This window comes from Mus caroli, chromosome 16 (assembly GCF_900094665.2).
Source record: "Mus caroli chromosome 16, CAROLI_EIJ_v1.1, whole genome shotgun sequence".
NCBI lineage: Eukaryota > Metazoa > Chordata > Mammalia > Rodentia > Muridae > Mus > Mus caroli.
Window position 1 is genome coordinate 87846756 of NC_034585.1, and position 15429 is coordinate 87862184.

At 47.4% G+C, this 15429-nt stretch overlaps 1 pseudogene; it reads right to left on the reverse strand.

Annotated features, from left to right (window-relative positions):
• Positions 1 to 11906: 11906 nt before the first annotated feature.
• Positions 11907 to 15116, reverse strand: LOC110311353 (annotated as a pseudogene).
• Between the last annotated feature and the right edge of the window lie 313 nt (positions 15117 to 15429).

Here is a 15429-nt window from a genome sequence, read left to right on the forward strand (position 1 = left end):
AAGAAAGAAAGAAAGAAAGAAAGAAAGAAAGAAAGAAAGAAAGAAAGAAAGAAAGAAAGAAAGAAAGAAAAGGGAAGGAAGGAAGAAAGGAAAAAGAAAACTGGAAAAGGTAAACATTGTGATCCTCTCTCCCTTGACCAAAAAAAAAAAGGTACTAATGATTCTTAAATCTCTCATCAACCATGCTAACTCACCTGCCTCCATAATCCCATGATGGAATCCACACAAGTTGCTTTGTTCATGAGAGAGATGGTCAGAGAATGCCCACCCAGCGAGATCTCTGGCCACTGGGTTCTGGTTTGGGCATTTGGAGTCCATGAACATGAAAAGAGTGCACAAGAATGAAAGGAGAGATATCGGGGGACGGGTGCATCCCTGTAAAGTGGCACTGGATGGTTAACTGACCGTGCACCCACATCCTTACCTTTCATTTTTACTAGCTCTTTGGTGTGCTTTGATCAGATCCACCCCCACTTTCCTACGCATCCAACTAGCTGTCCCTCTTTTTAAATCCATAAAAACCAAGTTGTACTACTCAAATGTTCCTAGATATATGGTCTTCCCCTGGAGCATGGTCAGCTTAGTGGAGACGACACTCTTAGAGAAAACTGTCTTTCCCTCCGTCAGCAGTTGACAGTTGCCAACAGCTCTACAACTGTGATTTGGTTTCAATAAGAAGAGAACAAGAATTCACCATCCCCTCCGCTATTTCCTTAACAAGAAGTCTCTCTCCCCTGGAATGTCTCTTCTCTGGAAGTTCAGATACTGACATCCTTGCCTTTCCCCATCCTTTGGGTGAGTGGAGACAGCAGCTGTGTCTCGTACTCAGACCGACAGATGGATGAGAATTTGAAGTGCCCACCATTTCTGCAAACTACACTTTAGAGAGGGAAAAAAAAAAAAAAAAAAAAAAAAAAACAGAAAAAAACACTGCCCAGAGGATCTTCACCATGAGAGACTATGTATGTACAAACCAGCCGGAAGGCTTTGAGCACAAAATGCCTAGGACCAAAACCACCACGGCTGTGAGATTACATGGCAAGGACCCAAAGCTAGGCCACCCCTGTAGACTGAGCTTCACCTCTAAGTGCACAAGACTAGCCTTCTTGTAATGAGTGTAACGCTCCTTAGCCATGCTACCTGGTTTGTTACATTGTTGCAAAGTCTGGATTTTGCTTTGAGTAAAACACTTGAAGTTGAATAGTCATCTCACCTGTGCAGAGGAGGCAAGAACTCCACCACACACTGACCACTGAGGGCTGCTTAGAAAGCAGAAAAGAAACCACACATCTCCTGTGTCTGTACTGCTCCAGGGATCCAGCCAGTGGCAGGGCCCAAGGGCCCATGGGAACAGAAGAATGTGAGAGCCAAGGCTACACATGTGGGAAGTTGATGCATAAACCAGGGAGCAGGGAGGAGTTACTTCAGGGAACTCAGTGCTCACCCACAGTCTCAGGAGAAATGAGGATGAAGTGAAGTTGAAGCAGCAGTAGGGCAAGCTGGACAGGAAGACTGTGAAGAGATGTCAAGTCAGAGCCGGCCCCTCTCTCGAATGGGAACGTACCGCTCAGAACCCGTTGGGACAGGCTGGAGCTGGCACAGGAGTTAGAGATGAACTGTGACGGTCGCTCCACACCACCCCTCCCCTCACTCTCGTAGATGATTCGGGGCTGAGTTCCAGAACCCGACCCTTTTTTAAAGTAGATTTTTCTTACTCAATTCTGTTTGTCTTTAGACATTCAATGGCCTCTGTGCTGTGACATGTATGTTTTACGTTTCTGTGAGTCACACCAATTAAACAATCTCTCTTGCAAGTCATCAGTGGACTCAGGAAACCAGATTGCCTTCCCCAATGTGTGTGGGCATAAGCTAATCTCTTGAGCACACAAATAAATCATAGGGGAGAGGAATTTTTCTCTTTATCTACCTGCCTGTCTGCTTTAGGAAAAGCCACTTCAACTGCTTCAACCCCAAGACTGGGAATTAACTAGTCTTCTCTCTCAGGCTTCCAGGCCTTTGACCTTGGACTTAACCACTTGGCTTACACCACCAGCCTCTCAGGGTCTCCAGTTTATAGACACGGAGTTCTCTTTCTCTGTGCTGGAGGAGTCCATTGAATCAATATATATCTAGCTGCACAGGTAGATATACCTGTCTTTTGTGCTTACAGACACATGTGTGGGGGCTGGAGAAATGTCTCCGTGATTATGAGGAATGACTGCTCTTCCAGAAGATCTGAGTTCAGTTCCCAGCATCCACACATAAGCTAAAATAATACAAATACTATATATATATATATATATATATATATATATATATATAATTTATTTATTTATATATGGGAGCTTTGGTTCCAAAACAAAAATCACTACATGACTCTGAGAGTTCCCGCCTGGTGCTAACAAGCTAAGGATGCCCAGATTGTCTGCATTGTCCTTACAGGAAGCACACACCCACAAGGCCAGCAGAGGGGAGTCGGGAATGAGAGCAGATAGGACTCTCAAACCTAGATCAGCTAATCTAGAGGGTTTATTGAAGTTCTAGGCCAATAAGAATCTTTGCCTCAAGCAAGAAGTAGATTATGCTTGAGGAGCAACACCCTAGGCTGTCCTCTGACCTACACACATCTGAACACACACACACACACGTACACACACGCTCACACACACGATGCTTGCCCTAGACAGTCTTACTATCTCAACCCACTTACCTGCCAGCCGGCCTCCAAATAACCATTGCACACTCCAGGCCCCCAGGAACAGATGGCTGGTGTTAGGGTATGAATGGAAAATGTTCCCTGAAGAACACTTGGTCCCCAGTAGGAGAAAATGTGAACCTTTAGAGGTGAGGCCTCACTGGAGAAAGAGGGTCACCAGGAAATAGGTCCTGTGAGTCCTAGCCCTCCCTGGGTTCTGGCCCACACCCTTTCTGCCCCATAGCCCAAAATATGTGAAGCGAGCCGGCCACACTTGCTGCTGTGATGAGTACAGCACCTTGGTGTATGGTGAGACCTCCCTGCGCCACAGCCTGAAAGAGCATCTGTCTCCATCGGGTTAGCACGAATTTAAAAGCCAGAGCCTGGGTACCTCTGCTCAAAGCCAGCAGGTGTCCCTTCTCTGAGAAGCCAAATTGTGTCGTAAAATGTTGACTTCAGAAAGGTACAAACTAGAATTTATTTCTCATACCAACAGCATTTTAATATTTTCCCAATGGCTCCTAAAAATACCCTACTGTTTCCCCGCTTTGAACGTCTCCGAGTTCCTTTGAAACTTGTAGTGATTGATACAGGTTTTTAAGTCAGTTTATGGCTGTTCATGTCCCATTTCCTCCCGATTTCCAGTCTTGTCTGGCACTGCAGATTGGTAAGTCATCTGATTTTTGTCTTTTATCGAGGGCCTTTGAATTTATCAAAATGTTGAAATGACCCATCAATCAGAGTAAACGACTTCAAAGGGATTGGAGTTAAACTTTAGAAATCTGAAATGGGCGCCAACAGAAGGCTTCTTGCATTTCACCTGCAGGACAAGGAGCCGGGTGAGGAATTTCTCTTAAAAGACCTAATGAGCATGTAAGTCACATTGGAAGTCATCTGCTGTCCATATGCTTCCATTCGTGTGTGTGTGTGTGTGTGTGTTCACACGTGCAGGCATGTGTGTGCATGTTACCCAGCATCATACACTTTGTGGCCAGATATGTTTTAGGCCATTCATTTCCACCAAACTATTCCCTGTGCCTCAGAGGTCACTGTGGAAGAAAAACAAGGTGAATTTCAGGGGGGGGGGGTAAGGGGAGGGGAAGGGATGGGTGCTGCCTGAACAAATCCTGAAAAACCAGGCTGTCTGTCCAGGTTACTGCAGAGGCAGAAAGAGCATGTGGTAGTTGTTAAACGAACATCTCAGAGACACATGTCAATCACACCTGCACGACTGTATGTTTCCAAGGTAGATAAGTGTTAATACTAATTTTTTTTTAACAGATGGTGCACTCAAAATGTTTATCAGGATTTTAGAGAAAAGGTGATAGGCGCGGAAGAGGAGGAAAAAGAAGAAAGGAGGAGGAAGATGAGGTGAAGGAGGAGGGTGAAGAGGAGGGAGAGAAGGAGGAAAATAATGGAGACAGTCCAAACAGAACTAACTTCTGAAACAGAAAACTCACTTCTGGAATGTCAGTGGAAAATACAAGGTTTTCCATTGGCGACAGCGGATGAAATGTGTAATCACTAAACAAAAGCTCTAAGAAATACACACATCCACACATCCCTAGAAATATTTTGAAGAAAATGAGCTCCCAAGTCTCCCCAAAGCTGTGACAATCGGACAAGCCCGTGGTTGGAGCACTCAGGTGGCACACCAAAGGCTGCCTGTGGCTGGAGAATCTCCACAGGTGAAGATCCTAATGGGCCAGCAAGAAAGCAGCACAAGCCATGGGTGTTCTGGCCAGGGCAGCATGGCTCTCAGGCAGTCAGCAGCCTGCGGACAGGAAAGGACCATGTCTACAGCATGAAGACCTGAGCTGAAGGTCTAAAGCTGGAATGGCAAACTGGGATCAGACCATTGAGGACACCAAATATCAGGATCAGAGGTGAGGGCACATCCCTGCAGGAAAAGACTCCAGGGAGGTTTGGGGACAAGACGTGTCAGATAGGTAGATGAGTAGTGTTGCGATCAAGCTATTGCCTGCTCCAAGTCACTCCACATTGTGTGTGTTGTCTTCAAGGGACACACTGAGCCTGAATCTGCTGATAAGGCCACGCTCGCGGGCCAGAGAGTCCCAGAGATCCGCCTAGCTCCATCTCCAAAGCCCATAAGGGTCATAAGAAGCAAGTCTGGTCTTTTATGTAGGTTTTAGGGATTGAACACAGGTCTTCCTGCTCTCTAAGCAAGGTCTTCACAGACTGAGCCATCTCCCCAGTCAACTTAAAACCTTTACACAAGTAAAAATGGGGGGCATGGACTGGATTAAGATCTTGCCAGAAAGACCCCTCCACAGAGCCTGTGTGAGAGCTGCCTGGAGCCCAAGAGCTAGACCGAGCGCTCACTGTGAGACTTGCTGGAACAGAAGGGTAAGTGGCTCTCTGTAAGAGGCTGACACCACTCTTCCCTGACACCTGAGGATGTAGCGTTCAGCCCCACCCTATCAACACAGCTGCCCTGAAAGATCTATCCCCCAAAGCTCCCTATTAAAGATGAATGCCAAGAACCTTTGGGCCCTCAATTACTAGACAGAGCAGCTTACATCTAATGCCCAAGTCGCTTGCTGATTGCTTTTTGTGAAAGTGGCAGACAATGGCCCAGAGATGCACCAGCAATGGGGGCCCAGGATGGAGGAGAGAGAGGAAGGTGAGGTAGGAGAATTGGCCCTGAAGTGGCTTGCTTCCAGCATCCCACCGGAGTGTTCTCTCTCTTTTTCCTGCCCTCCCTCCCTCTCTTGTCACTCCCTCTCTCTCCTCTCTCTCTCCCTCCCTCTACTCTCTCTTTCTCCCTCTCCCTCTCCTCTTCTCTCTCTCCCTCTCTGTACTGTCTCCCCCCTCCTCTCCTCTCCTCTCTCCCTCTCCTTTTTCTTCCCTCCCTTTCCCCTTCCTCTCCCTGTCTCCTTCTCTCTCTCTCTCTCTCTCTCTCTTCCTTCTCCCCTCCCTCCCTCCCTCCCTCCTTCCCTCCCTTCCCCCCTCCCCTTCCCTAGAGAGGTTATGTCCTTCCTTCAGTTCCTGTGTCAGATTCCAGGCTGACACGTGGTAATTGATTCTGCTGCTGGTTAGAAGGCTGTTAAGTGCGAGGGATGAAGTTTCAATGAAAACAAATAGCACTTCATGGGCCTGGCCTTTCAGGGCTGAGCTTCTGTTGTGGTTGAGGCTGGGGGTGTGCAGTTCAGACCTGTGTGAGCCGGTTGTGTCTATGTCTGCACTTCCCTGACTCACCTTTACCAGCCCCCAAAGCACAGTGACAGCTAGGTTGTCTCAGTGTCACTCCTGGCTCAGTGAAGGCCCAGCGGCAGGTGGAGGCTCTGATTCGAATCAAGAAGAGCCAGTGACTTGTGCTCTGGGAGCCCTAGGAGACGCTCCCCTAGAAAAGACTTCCTTTCAAGAAAGAGAAACGGACTTCTGCGTGACCCATCAGACCTGAGTGTGGTCCTTGTTCTGTGGCAGTGTTGACGTTCTATTCCCGAGGGCCAGGAGACTTGGTCCTTATGAAGTTCAAAGCTCTCCCAGCAAACCTTTGGGTTACAGCCATGGCTACCTTCTGCTTTCCCCACACCCTCCTTCAGAACTTAAGGATGCTGGGATGGATGTCTGGGGAGGACTATCCTATGCTAAGGCTGCCTGCAGAAGGAGCCACTTGGCCCAAAATCACAGCTTTTCTGTGATGGGCTGATTGGCAGCCTGACCCTCCTGCCCCAGCTCATCAGGACACTGAAGGCCACACCCCCAGCTGCTTCCCCAGAATGACAAAAGCATCTTCCAGACACCTCTGTCCCCTCCTGATAAATTCTTTCCTGGACCACAGAAGGGTACCCTACAAGCACCAAGAGAGCTAAGTCCCACTCAGAGTCCACGGCACAGGTACCAGACGGACCCCTCCCTGGGAGCAGCCATGGTGGTCTGTCAGAGTCAGAAACTACACCTACACGGGCCACTGCTGGCCACAGCTGCTTGAGTAAAACACAGAGAAAAGAAGATTGACCTTGATGAAGCTGCCTGGGAGTGTCAGAGGGTGACACAGGCTGAGGACATCGCCATGGGTCAAACCCAGAGGTCTCCTGGTCACCGAGGGGAAAGGCCTTCCTGCGTTCATACAGCAGAAAAAGGTGAGGATGGGGCTCACCGCTGTGGTTGAACACATCCCATAAGGTTCCTGTTTTAGAAACCTTGTCCTTCAGGCATTGGGAAGTTGACCTGAAGGTGTTTGTGTCCCGGGACTCTGTCTGCGGGGATGTTAACGCCATCCTCAAAGAGGCTGAACCTTCTTTAAGGAAGTAGCTTTGTGATGAAAGTGAGTTTAAGCACCCCTTCTCCTTCCAGCTCACACTCCGATGAAGCTTCCCCCATACAATACAAAGTACCGAGGCCTGGGTCAGATGCGAGATCCCTTGGTCCTTAGACATCCCAGCCTCTAGGGATATGAAGACACCTCTGTTCTTTATAAACACACAGTCTTGGGTATTCCATGATAAGACACACAAGCGGACTAAGACACGACAGGAAAGAAGGTTGGCAGGGTGGTATCATCTGGTCTGACACACGTGAGCTGCCATATGAAGTGGCTTAATCATCTCATGGTCCTAGAGGCTACAAGCCCAAGGTCAAGTGGATTAGCCAGGGTTCTCAGCTAAGCAGAACCCACAGAGAGCAATGTGTGCATGGCGATTGGCTGTGAAGACGGGATCTCATAATATGGGGGTGGGAGGCAGCACAAGGCAGTAATTGCCAGTATGCAATCTAGACTGCAACTCGGATATGGAGGATCCAGTGTCTGAGGGTGGAAAAAGATGGGTGTCCCCACTCACAGAAAGAGGGATTCAGCATTTCATCTGTTGGACCCTCAGCGGACTGGGTGGTGCCTGTGGGGATTGATGTCAGTCTGTTCAAATGCTACCCTCCTGTAGATAAGCTGGAAAGGTTCTACCACCTGTGCAGTCATGTCTTTATCCAACTAAATAGGCACAAAATTAACCATCTCACAAGATGTCAGCAGGACGAGTTTCTCCTTGGGCTTCTGGGTGACCAACTCTTCAGATACGGGTCTCCATTCATGGCCTCAGTTTAACATAATCGCCTCTTGAAAGACTATTGATACGTAAGGGTCACATTTTGAGGGTTCTTAGTCCAATTTCCAGGCCTAAATAAGTTCTCCGACCCAAAATGGCAGACAGTGATCCTTAGAAACCCGGCAAGCTCTCTTTAGACACGAGCCACCGTTCCTTAGTCATCACTCTTATCCAACAAGACGAGGGCTGATGCCTGCTGGGTCCACCAGCTAAGGAACCCACCTGCTTCCCCAGGTGTCTGATGTTTTCTAGCAATATACATATTTGACAGTGATAAATACCCACACTGGGCTTTCTGGTGTGTTCTGGTGTGTGAACAGGGCTTGGGGGAGGTTTTAATTAGAACACTTCTAGCCCAAGCCATAATAATTTCCCATCCTGGGGCAGGGGCAGGGGCAGGGGCAGGGGCAGGGAATCAGAATCTGTAAAGTTTAGAATAATCCCTAGCATCAAGGCTGCACACACGCAGCCCCTACCCAACCACTTCTTGATTAAACAGTGTGCTCACTCCCTATGGGAAACAGATGGGTCCTGGGAGATCGTATAGTGTCCACTGAGACAAGTAGCCCCCAGCTGCTGCAAGGCCTCCTGCCAGATGCTCCGTCCTCACAGATCACAGGCTCAGGTACATGGCGTGCAGCCTTTGATCTGGGGGAGCAAGTTCTTTTCATCTCTGCCAAAAAACAAGGGTCAGGGACCATCATATTTGCCCAGAGGAGACAATAGTATTCCCTTACAGTGTTGATCCAGGGCTGTGTTAATACCCCACCCCCTGCCCCCTGTCATAATATAGTCTGAGGAGACAAGACCCAGCTGAGCCACTGAAGAATGGCAGCCTGGAGAAGATATCATGTGAACCAGACGTGGCAAAAATGGGAAGTCACACTCGTGCAATAAAAAAGTAATGTTGCTGGGGATTGGAGAGCCCAGCCATCACTTATAAAAGGTCTGGGTTCCAGGGCATGCTGGGGCACCTTAGCCAAGGGGAAGAACAAATTACTGCCTAAACAGAGAAGGTACCACACCTAGTCGATTCCTTTGGGGTCTGAGAGACACTGACTTCCCATCAGGGAACACTTTTCATACCCTATAACCCGATAACAATACAGAGGATGCCAGTTCAGATGGGAGACGAAAGAGTGGAAAGGGTCCACAGAAGGTCCAGGCTACAGGGCAAGCGGCCCCAGTTGCTCCGCCCTGTGATCCAGCAGCCCTCGTGATAGAAAGTATCACAGTGAAGCCATCACAAGAGCTGTGGCGTTTGGGGGGTCTGCTGTAGAACTACCACAACCAAGAACAGAATTCTGGTATACCAGCGTGGGAGAGGAGGAGGATGGGTCCTGTCGGTGCGCATTCCCGATGGCGGTTTCCTGTATTCAAACATACATGAACAGAGACACGCTTCCTTCCTTTCTAAAAATAAATAGGTATTAGAGAAACGTGGCAAGTCAGCGGCCTGGTGGGAGATGGTAGAAACTGGAAAGTTGTGGCAAGGGCTATAGAGCACTAAAGAGAAAGACTCCAAGCCACCCAGCCATGGTCAGTCACTCAGTAACCGCAAAGCCACACAGCTGGGCAGCCCCAGCAGCATCCATTGTCAGATGGAGGCTATGATAGCTTATGTTTGTTTTGTGGCTATAACTAAATACCAGAAGCTGGATAAACCTATAAAGGGCAAATATTTGCTGTATTCAGTAGAGACTGGGAAGTCTCAAGATCAACAGGTCGTCTCCGGGGCATCCAGCCCCTGGTCCCACACCAAACGTTCAGAAACGGAAGGTCTGCATGCAGATCTCAGAAACTTCGTATGGAGATCTTTGGGCAATTCTGATAATACAGGTCCTTAAGCCAGCGTCTCTGAGATCCCTGAGGCCGTAACAAATGACAAAACAGCAGATGCAAACACACAGGGTGCTGAGTGCTGGAACACAGAGCTGCTCACTCTCTGCGGGACTGTAGAACTCTTCATCTTGGTTTTATGGCTGAGAAAACTGAAGCTAAGTCAAATCCCAAGGCCGTAGAACAGCCAATGATAAGAGTCAGTATTTGCACTTGACCTAACTCTAGATGCTTAGCTAGGAGGCCGTAGTCAAGAAAACTCTTGAAGGTAGTTAAGGATAGAGAAGGGGCTGAGAAATCCATAACCCAAGAGGCACTTGCAGCTCACAGGACCAGTTTACCTACAAGGAAGGCAATTAGTTTTGCCAAATACTTTTGCAGCGCGGCAGCCACTTGCAATAGCGCACGAGCGCCACCTAGTGGCCACAAAGAATTGCTGATACAGTAACCTCTGCCTGAGATCACCCAGGATCTGCTCAGTACAGACTCAGCTACTAAAGCTTAACAGATGCAAGGTTCTAGATCCAGGAGGAGAAATTCCTCCACTTTTGGAAGAGGTTCTTACAATACAGTTTGATCTTAAAAATGAAAATAGCTACAATAAGCACAGCCAGTGGGAATGATAGTACTAATAAATGAAAAAAAAAAGCCATATGCAAATCATTGGCGTGTGTGCTTATAAAGAACTTAGTGCAACTATAACGAACAGCGTGTCCTGACTGGTCACTCCTGAGTCTTTAAGATGCCATCCTGCTGCCACTGTTACCCTAGCAGACCTCTGGGCCCCTTGACAAGATGAAAGGGGCGGAGGCATTTAGACGCCTCTCTACCCCATTTCCTTCCAAAGATCTTCTGGACCCAGATGAGCAAAGGAGTTGGAGACTTGTTTTGGCATGATTGACAGGGGCATGAACCACGCTAAGTAAAGGAAAATAGGCACAACTAGACTGCAGAGCATTCCTTTTAAATAAAATACCCAGGATGGGTCAACTGTTGAGTTTTAAATACACGTAGTATGTACATGTGATATACACACACATCATACAGTGTATATACATGCATTATGTCATATCTTAGTCTTTTAGATAAGAGTATATGGGAATGTGGTAGTGAGTTCTTGGGACACCAGCTTAGCTGGATTAAGGAAGTCTGATGATGGATAAAGCATGGTTATTCTTTAGCTCTATCACTGATCTGTAGCCCCCGCCCCCACCCCTGCTTTGTGGGCTCTGAGCCTGTTCTCTTGTGCTGAGGGAAGGCCCCAGTGTCTGGCATCCCGTAGGAATCACTGAGCTTCCAGTCTGTGAGAAACTTCCAGAAGACTTCCCTGATTTCATAGCTTGGGTGGGGCCGGCTTGCCCTCAGTGTGGGTGGACTTTATGCAGTCATCATGTCCCAAATAGAACAAGAGGTGGGAAGGTGCCATTTGGGCTATGTTCTGCCCCAGGATATCAGGACGATGGGCTGTGAAGTTCAGGATTCACACCAGAGACTCCAGGGCTCTAGGACAGGGCTTCACACCCCTGCAGGGCTCCGGAAGCTCTGAACTTGTGATTGTCATACAACTGACTTCCCTGGCCCTCTCTCTGTGTATCACAGCCTCTCCTAGGCTCCCTAACTGAGGGAGCAAATTCTCTAAGTTATTTCTCATAACTCCTTCTCTCTCCTAAATAGAGATGGGTAATGGCAGACAGAGATAGATTGGTCATACATACATACATACGATAGATAAAAAGATGGATAGATAATAGTTATCATAGATGATATAGGTGACTATAGATATAGATAGATGAAAGATAGATGATAGATAGATAGATAGATAAAGCTAGATGATAGATAGATAGATAGATAGATAGATATGATAGATAGATAGATAGATAGATAGATAGATAGATAGATAGATAGATAGATAGATAATGGATGGATGGATGGATGGATGGATGGATGGATGGATGGATGGATGGATGTGGATGGATGGATGGATTAGGTAGGTAGACAGACAGACAGACAGAGATAGATAGATGATAGATAGATAGATAGATAGATAGATAGATAGATAGATAGATGGATTAGGTAGACAGACAGACAGACAGGGATGATAGATAGATAGATAATGGATGGATGGATGGATGGATGGATGGATGGATGGATGGATGGATGGATTAGGTAGACAGACAGACAGACAGGGATGATAGATAGATAGATAGATAGATAGATAGATAGATAGATAATGGATGGATGGATGGATGGATGGATGGATGGATGTGGATGGATGGATTAGGTAGACAGACAGACAGAGATAGATAAATAGATGATTGATAGATAGATAGATAGATAGATAGATAGATAGATAGATAGATAGATAATGGATGGATGCATGGATGGATGGATGGATGGATGGATGTGGATGGATGGATTAGGTAGACAGACAGACAGAGATAGATAAATAGATGATAGATAGATAGATAGATAGATAGATAGATAGATAGATAGATAGATAGATAGATAGATAGATGGATGGATTAGGTAGATAGATAGATAGATAGATAGATAGATAGATAGATAGACAGACAGATAGATGGATTAGGTAGGTAGATAGATAGATAGATAGATAGATAGATAGATAGATAGATAGATAGATAGATAGAGATAGATAGATGGATGGATTAGGTAGGTAGGTAGGTAGGTAGGTAGGTAGGTAGATAGATAGATAGATAGATAGATAGATATAGATAGATGATAGAGATGATAGATACATATAGTAGATGATAGATAGATAGATAGATAGATAGATAGATAGATAGATAGATAGATAGATAGATGGATTAGGTAGGTAGGTAGGTAGGTAGGTAGGTAGGTAGGTAGGTAGATAGATAGATAGATAGATAGATAGATAGATAGATAGATAGATAGATAGATAGATAATGGATGGGTAGATAGATAATAGATAGCAAGGGAGACAGACAGACAGACAGACAATACACACAAAGGTAACAGAGACAAGAGGAGGCATGGGGACAAGGTGAGAAATAACCATTTGCTGACATCTCCGTGGGCCTTGTCTATTCATTTAGGGACCCTTGGCTACTCTGGGCTGCCTTCCTTCAAACAAGGCTGATAGAGACAGAGAGAAAAAATAGATTATGCATTGGTGTCTGGGATAGAAAGATAGAACTCATCTTCAGCAATGAAGTGTTAGAGAATCAGCTAGAAAACAAACTGGTCAGACTTGACGTTGCTGCTGCGTGAAGCAGGCTTCCGCATGCGTGGAGGAGGTCGGATCCCTCTGGGATGCTTCCAGCCTCAGGGTCCTGGCATGAGAAACCCAGTCTGGAAGCATCCAGGGCTTCCTTCATCTGTGGACCTTTCTCTCCAACATCAGAAGGAACCCGGCAGTTGGCCAACAGGCACACATTCCAGACACACACCCAGCTAATGAAAACCACACACAGGCGGGAAAAGAGATGCGCTTTACCTGCGCCACGGACAATCTGGAACGAGGGAGGCAGATGGAAAATCGCCTCCGGGACTTTACTCAGAATCTGCTACATCTAAGCAGGAATTGAGTTTCTCAAAAATAAAACCATTCTGTTTACAAACATACTGTTTTTGCCAAAGAGAATTCTTTATTTTAGGTGCTTTGGGAAAACTGCAGAGTCCTTGAGTTTAGGGCCAAAGACGCCCAAAATGTTGCAATCCTAAACCTTTGGCCGTGACAAAAACATGTTTGCAAGTGGAAACTTTTCGGTGTGGGGCTTCTCCTGCTGTTTTGTTTGGGTGTGTGTTTGCTTGCTTGCTTGGTGCCAAAGGATTTCCTCCAAGGCTTCCCAGAAGCAGGGAGCTGGGGTCAGCACTCCTTGGTGTGTTGGCCTCGGGCCACTTGTGCCCCTCCTCAGACAAACTGAACAGTTTGAGAAGGGGAAAAAAAAAGTCAGCTTGGGGAGCTATTGTTTCCCTGCCTCCAAAGTAGTTGGGAATTTTTGGGGTTTTGTTTTGTTTTGTTTTGTTTTGTTGTTGTTTTTTGCTGGTGTTGTTTTTTGTTTTTTAAGATTTCCTTGTTTTATGTATGTGAGTACACTGTTGCTGTCTTCAGACACACCACAAGAGGGCATCAGATCTCATTACAGATGGATGTGAGCCACCATGTGGTTGCTGGGAATTGAACTCAGGACCTCTGGAAGAGCAGTCAGTGCTCTTAACCACTGAGCCATCTTTCCAGCCCCTTCAAGTGTGTGTGTGTGTGTGTGTGTGTGTGTGTGTGTGTGTGTGTGTGTGTGTACATACACCACATGTGAGGCTTTTTTGGTTTTTGGGGGTTTTTTTTGGTTTTGGGGGTTTGTTGTTGTTGTTTGTTGTTTTTTATTGTTTTTTTTTCCCCCCTGGATTCTGGCTATCTAGATTCGGGTCCTCGTTGTTGCATCCAGCACCCTCCCAACCCTGCCTTTAGGGGAGAATTGGATGTCCACAGTTGACTCTCCATTAGCCAGCCCTTCCCTTTCCACCTCTCGGCTATACCAGTGACAATTTCATATATTTACAATGGCTCTTGGCCTATCAAAACCAGGCATTGAGGGAGGCCCAGCCCCTCAAATAGATCCTCATGGGAGGCAGGGACAATGGCCGTGCCCTCAGCCTCTGGTTCACTCTGAGTGTGCTGGAAGCCACTCACTCACTCTGCTCCTTGCCTCTCAATTGGCCGCTTTGAGAGAATAAGGAGTCCAAGCAGCACACCCAACACAGGACAAAGACAAACCGAAGCAGGAGACTGGGGGCTGGACCTGATGGAGTACTGAGGCCGACACAGGACTCAGGGCGACACTCAGCCTAGATAGGCAGCTGAGAGAGAAGAGAATGGCACCCAAGTCAGTCCTGAGAGTCCAGGGGAACCAAGTTCAAGGGCCACCGTGGTTACCTGGGTAGCAGCGGGCTGTGCACCAGCATCACACAGCACTCCACCATCATCCATCTTCTCTAGAGCAATGCCCAAACTCCCTCAAACTCCCTCTGAGTTCAGTGAGGACCTCAGCGCCTCGTGGGCCAATCATGATGAGCCCATCTTGAGAGTCAGAAAGGGCGCTCCGCCCCCCCCTCCCCCGCCCCCCACTCACCTCTGTTCCTTGTGATCCATACTACCTCTGAGTCAGGACTGTCCTGTGTCTTCGACCACATGGGGACTGTGCTTTCTGCCTACAACACTCTACTTACATCGGCCTAACTTCTGCTCATTTTCAGACCATTTCAGACAGCCTGTGTGTCACCAGGTCGCCTCCTCCAGAAAGTCCCATGCTTTCGCCAGCAGCAGTGATACCCACTGGCCAAAATAACAAGACAATACATTAAAGAGACCTCAAAAGTAAGCAATGGTGTTGGCATCAGAAACTGGTCGCCTCGGAATCCAGCGATGACGTCACCCCTAGGCAACAGCGACACTCATGCATCTGTTGCCATGGCAACTGCCACATTTCCAATGTGCACCTCACCTGCTTTGCGCACTCACCTGTGCACCTGATATTCATGGTTACGTCCTGGCCTGAATAAAAGGCAGGGCTCCAGACCCCTCTCTCCCCTTCTTCTTTGTTCCCCTCGTTCCTCCTCCTCTTCCCCTCTTTCCCCAATAAATCTCTTCTCATAGAGCTGTGCTGGTCTGGTGTGATCTGTCCAGATACAAGCCACCTTCTAACACAACAGATGGGTGGTGGTACCACACTGCCAGCAAGGACCCTGTCCCTTGGGATAGCTTCAGCTTCTGGGTGGTAGCGAGATGTCTGTCACTGTTGTAGACGCTACATTTCTAGAAAAGTGAGTTTTCCTTTCTGCCTTGCCAGCCTG